The sequence below is a fragment of the Lepeophtheirus salmonis genome, chromosome 5 (assembly GCF_016086655.4).
Source record: "Lepeophtheirus salmonis chromosome 5, UVic_Lsal_1.4, whole genome shotgun sequence".
In the NCBI taxonomy this organism is placed as follows: domain Eukaryota; kingdom Metazoa; phylum Arthropoda; class Copepoda; order Siphonostomatoida; family Caligidae; genus Lepeophtheirus; species Lepeophtheirus salmonis.
In genome coordinates, this window is record NC_052135.2 from 36,636,071 (window position 1) to 36,642,210 (window position 6,140).

Below are 6,140 nucleotides of genomic sequence, written 5' to 3' on the forward strand. Positions count from 1 at the left end.
ATATTTCGTTGTCAGCTGTCGATTTTTATGATACTTTCCTCCATAATCATTGTTCTGAACGTTGATTTGGTGAATTTGAATTCACTCTTGTTAAGTTGTCTTCATTGGGGCATGAGCTTTGTTTACTTATATTCTTTTGTAAACAAAGCGACAGGGAGTGGCGCCGTCTTGCTACAACCCCTTCAGTCCATCCCTGCGTATGCCCAGAAAACTACAGATACTTAGTTTTTTAGAAAAATAATACAACTCCCGTAATTATAATATTATTTAATAGTAAATAACATGTATATTACTTTCATAGAGGAATGAGTGAAAAATTATTCTGAGCCTGCAGCATTTTTTTAAAACAATAAGCTACAGACTGCCACGCTACCTTGCGGTAGAAATATTTTTTTAGTTTACTCATGCTTTATAACGTAATAAACCATATTTGAAGACGAATTGCCTAACTACCAAATGGCTTTGGGCCTTTTTTCTGTTTCTCTTCGTAGAAAAGGTTACAAGATACGCTATAGGTAACGAAGAGTAAAAGGCTCAAAATATGAAAATAAAAATATTCTAGCACGTAGGTGGTTCTAAATCTATAAACCAATATTTAAATTATTTTAATCGTTTATTATTCATATTTTAAAATATGATTTTCCAAAAAAAATTATAACTAAAATTTGTTTCTTGTAAAAATAAGACACACGCCAAAATAAAATCATGCCGATAGTGCTTTACATACCTAATTTACTGCTAAATATCTGCATGAAAAAAATAATCGTTTAGGTTGCTATAGTTTGGCAACTTGGAGTCGACAAAATCAAAAAAATATTTTATATAATTATTTTAAACTTCATAATTTCAAAATGTCTTAAATGCAGTCAAATGCCAGATAATTAATCAATCTTAAATAGTGATGGGCAATTTGTAGAGTGCAAGAAGAAGACGAGACTGTACACGATACTTTATAATTAATTAATATGATTATAAATCAGAATAATCAGATGTGCTATAGGCGTCTTTAAAATATCACAGACGCCAAGGTGTTTACAATTTTGTATCACCTGTAAAGCATCTTCATCTAATGATGGCGACAGAGCGTCTTTCAGTTCCAATATATATGCTACCATCAACAGCTGAAGGAAAATTGGCGTTTTGTTCTCCTTTCTTCACTCTACTTAAATCAATATCTAGAGTTGAGTAGGTTGTAACGAAAAAAAGAGCGTGGGTATAAGGCAAAAGCGAGACATTTAGTACACCAGAATTAAGACCTTCGTTAATATCAGCTGCCTGTTATAGGATTTGAGGAGTGGGGAAGTGGATTACTACTATACAGAGGAAAATCTTCTACAATTAAAATATCATTAATGCATGGAAAATATTCCTATTATATTTAAATTCATATATATTTTTTTAATATGCATTTTTAAAACAATTTATACTATAGGTAGGCAATAATGCATACTTCATAGACATAAGTTAACAACAGGACGACCAATTAAATATTGAACAAAACAGAAAAGAGAGCCTACGCAAAAACGTTTTACCTTTTCTAATTTTTAAAGGTAGTTTGTTCATCACAAAGCTACTCAACTCTAAATATTCTATGAATTCATCATTAAAATTGAAACAAAATTACATTTTGCGAAGGGAAGAAAAAATTGCATGCACTACTTGGAAAGACGAAAAAGTAACGTCATTTGTGTTACCTTGAAAGCGATATTTTACGGGGGGAGGGGAAAGTTTTCATGTAGCTTTGGAAATTGCATTAAGTTAACAGACACGTTTCGTCATTTTGTTTAATCTGAGTAGTTTTAATTGATACAAATAATAATAATTATGTAAATATATTATGGTATTTTTTAAAAATGTATCACGTTTGACAGAAATATAATACTTTTTTTCATCAAAAATTATCCTTTATCACTTGAGCAATATAAATACAAAGTGGTAAAAAAATATTGAATGAACTTTTATTGTAACAGCCCAAAAAAAATATATGCTTAATCAACTGTGAAACATTAAAGCTTACATTTTGTATAATAAAGTAATGGCTTCTTTTATCAAGCCACATTTTAAAAATATCCGCCTATGTGGTCAACCGTTATGATTATTTTTGTTAACGACAAGCAAAATCTAAAATATATAATACGGTACCAAATGGCTCGTTTCCACCAATATATACATGACGTTTATTTAATTGTTTGGAACTTTACAAACAACAATGTTTTAAGGACTCTCTATATTTTCATCCATCGGAACAATAAAAATAAGAAAGTCAATGAGAAAAATTAGCAAGAAGAAAAGTTAATTGTTAATCACCAGGACTATTAGAAGATTTCATGCATTGAGAGGATTACATCATGTTCAGGTACTTTTTTTTATAAATTCATAAAAAATTTGGTTTTATGTAAGACAAACTACGCATATTAAAAATTGGCTTTAAAAGAAAATAAAATTTACTCTAAAGAAATCAAAAGACTTATTAAAGAACTTATTAAAAGGAACAAGATCAAAAATATCGTAACAAAAAACAAGAATCAACACTTGCACTTTTTTTTATCAAACCTTCACCTAAAATAATTTCCCCTAAAAATTTTATTAATTTATATATTAAGGGGAAATATCCTTGAGATAAAATGGCTTCAAGACAAAATGGTTCAAAACATTTTTCAATTGTGAATCAAAATCTCTGTAAAATAGGATCAAAAACGACAATGAAAAAGAAAATGCAAATGTTTTTTCTATTATTTGTAGGGTAAAGTAAGTGAAAGATGATAATACAAACTGTAAATAATAATTTATTTTATTTACATTATACAGGCGAAACATATTCAGTCCACTCTATTCCACAAAGGAATTCCAGAGTTTCAGTTTTGATCTTAAGCCACAAAGTTTGTCAGACGAAGAGAAGAGGAGACAGAAAAAAAATTAAGACCTCTGCCACAGTCTGCTGTGGTACCTGCATTGAAAAACTTTGTTATATATCTCCATATTTTAAGAGGAGTGGCTTATGTATTAAAATTTCTTTTGCTTTTATATTTGAAGACGTTATTAACAAATTTAATTTTTTGATGTTTTTTGTAAGGGAATTCCCTCTTCCCCTTGAGATAATATTGTTCATCGAGGTGTTACCAAGTTGTTTTTCCTCTAACAATCTTTTTTAATTAATATTTATAGATTAATAAAACTTTTCTCTGACATAACCTAGATAACATTTTGAACTTATGTAATAGGGTTATTCCTTTAGAAATACTCAAATGATTGTCAAATCATATTTTCTTTTCTTAGTCAACCCTCATTCCACATTTGCAAAATATCGTCTCACTATAAATTCATGGTGGAGCGTACCGTATATATTTAAGTATTCAACAAAGTAGTGCATTGAGCACCGCGATCCTGAGGAAATAGTATGGTCAATACTTTTCATAATATCTCGCAAGACGTCACTTTTTATGACGTCATTTATTTATTTATTGTACGTACAACGTAGTTTTAATAAGTTTGAACCAAGTTATTCTTGTAATAAATAATTTACTTACAATTTCCTAGACAGAAATAAATAAAGGTTATTGAAATTGAAAAATTGAGACAGTAGTGAAACCATTAAATTTCTGTATCTCTGAGGCTAAAATGCATTTATTTTTATACGTAAAGGCATATGAACACAATAATTCTTGTACATCATCCATTTTTTGATATTTTTTTATAATCGAGACTATTTTTTTAAGTGTTGCTCCAGGCAACATTATGAGAAAAAGGGTTAAGTCATTTTCAAATTGTAGCAGATTTTCAAAAGACTTTGTTTTAAAACTTGCTTGTAAATTTGACAAATCTAAAATTGAGTCTGTAAATAAGATAAAATGGAGGTTGGGTCAGCTTTAAAATTAAAATAATCTAATTTGTAAACATAAATAAGATAAAATAGAGGAAATGTAAACCAGGTTTCAGTACAGTACCAATTCATTCTCCATAATTGTTCTGGGTTCACACAAAAAGTATGCGAAAAATAATGAAGTAACAAAAAAAAGACTTGACTCATTGACGAGAGAACAGGAAATGATTCTACAAAATGATAGAAACAATAATACCTCTAGCGGACAATAAAAGTCAATTACGATAGAATTTTTTATTAATTATTGATGACGTTGAACCTCGATGCACTACTTGGTTTAATGCTTTAATATATATACCCAATTAAGTTATGATAAATCATTTTAAATGTATTGAAATTCTGGGAAAGATATTGAAAATAACAAGATGTATAAAATAAAAATTTTACCCAGTATTTTGTTGTCAGGAATTGATGTTGCAACTTTTTCCCCTCATATTCTGAACGTTGATTGGTTGAATTCGAATGAGATTTTGTTAAACAAATGAAAACAATTTTCAACAGATAAAGATTAACTTTTAGTTCCATTGTTTAAAAAAAAAAAAAGACTTTTAAACGTATCTTTTATTGTATCTCGCAACCTTTCTTCCAAAGACAGGGAAAACAAATCATATATCAGTTTATAGTCCTCAACAGTTATTATTTAATGAAATATTGGGAAGTGTTCACAGTTTACCAAGAACGATTTATAGTTCAAACAACAACGTCCAGAAGACTAATACATGGAGTAATAGAGAAATGGAGGTTTAGCTTGTTTTTGTTTAAATTCAATCCCTATCATAATTCTGTTCATATGTTTTTCGCTCTTTTTCATCTCTACAGTTTGTTCCTGTGAATCGCAAACAAATTTTCCCATGCTCAACTTCATCAAGATGAATGAGATTTTATGTAACAATGATACTTTATTTAATTATTTTACTTTATAGCTATATATATGAAATGTGAATGTCTGTGTGTGTTTGTGTATGTCCTTCAATCACGGCCGAACCAAATGGTGGATTTTGCTGAAATTTTTTAAGTAGATTTTTTTCGCTCCAAAAACGGTTCTAATAATATTTTTTTTAGTCTTCAGGGACACGGCGGCCTTTAAATATCATTTTTAGCACTTCGCCTATCCAACCTGATGGGCGGATGTATTTTGGATATTAGACGGATTCTTTGATACTCAGGGAAGCGGCGGTGGAAGAATTTAACCTACCTCAGGAACCAGCGGCCCTCAACCTGTGAGTGGTGATGTATTATAGTATATTTTAAAGGGTTCTTAGTGCTTAGAAATGGAATGGCGGTGCAGTTTAAACTGCCCTGAGGCCCGGTAATTCCCTTGTACAACCTTAGGTTGTATTTTGGATGTTAGGAGGGTTTCTTGATGCTCAGGGAAGCGGCTGTGGAGAAGTTTAACCTGCATCAAGGACCAGTGGTTCATTTACACAAATTTGTGGGCGGGTGTGTATTATAAAATATTGAAAGGGTCCGTGGTGTCTAGAAACACAGCGACGGTAGAGATCAAACTGTATTTTATTGTACCTAGAGCTGGGTCTCGTTGAGGATGAATCTGCGGGTGAGGTTGGTCCCTGCTAGGGATAACGGTATAATTTGGGTTGGACCTGTGCCTACTAACTCCTTTCCTCCGTGTGGTTGGGGAACGAAGGTATCGCCCATCGATAAGCTGTATACTGAGGATTGCGATGTCATAATTTTGGATCTGTTTAGGGACGAAAAGATTCCGGGAATGTGGAATGGAATTATCACTTCCCAACGAGCTAATGCACTGGATCGACATGGTCTTGGATATATATTATTATATACCTCCTTATAATTATTTGAATCACAAGCTTGATGTGGATTGTTGATTGAGGGGGTGGTGCTGGGTATTACTATCACTAAGTCCGTTCCTCCCTCTCAATCTTTTTTTTATTATCATAAGCTGTTTGTAATATAGTGTACTTATGTCTTTTTAAACTATAAATATCCGGGCAGGCGAGTCACTGTCAGGTAGTATGAATATCTAAAATATCTAAATAAAGAGTTACACACACTCTAAGTCTACTCCACGCCTTTCGCTCTCTTTCTCTCACTCATATCACTATAAAGATCAACCGGATTTTTTTTTGGAGTTATTAATTACCACTCGCTTGTCCACTTTCACCACTTCTTTTATTATCATTTTGTTTCTTTCGGAACAATTCAAAGTCGTTTTACAAATAAATAATTTATATTAAGTTTCTTAGAAAAAAAAATTGTCATTATATTAAACACTTGAATA

At 31.1% G+C, this 6,140-nt stretch overlaps 1 long non-coding RNA gene across 1 annotated transcript; it reads left to right on the plus strand.

Moving 5' to 3' along the window:
• The first annotated feature begins 4,278 nt into the window (after nt 1–4,278).
• On the plus strand, nt 4,279–5,862 carry LOC139905576 (uncharacterized). The gene is made up of 3 exons (XR_011780449.1): nt 4,279–5,100; nt 5,406–5,525; nt 5,588–5,862. It is a non-coding gene; the product is annotated as an uncharacterized lncRNA (long non-coding RNA).
• The last annotated feature ends 278 nt before the right edge of the window (nt 5,863–6,140 follow it).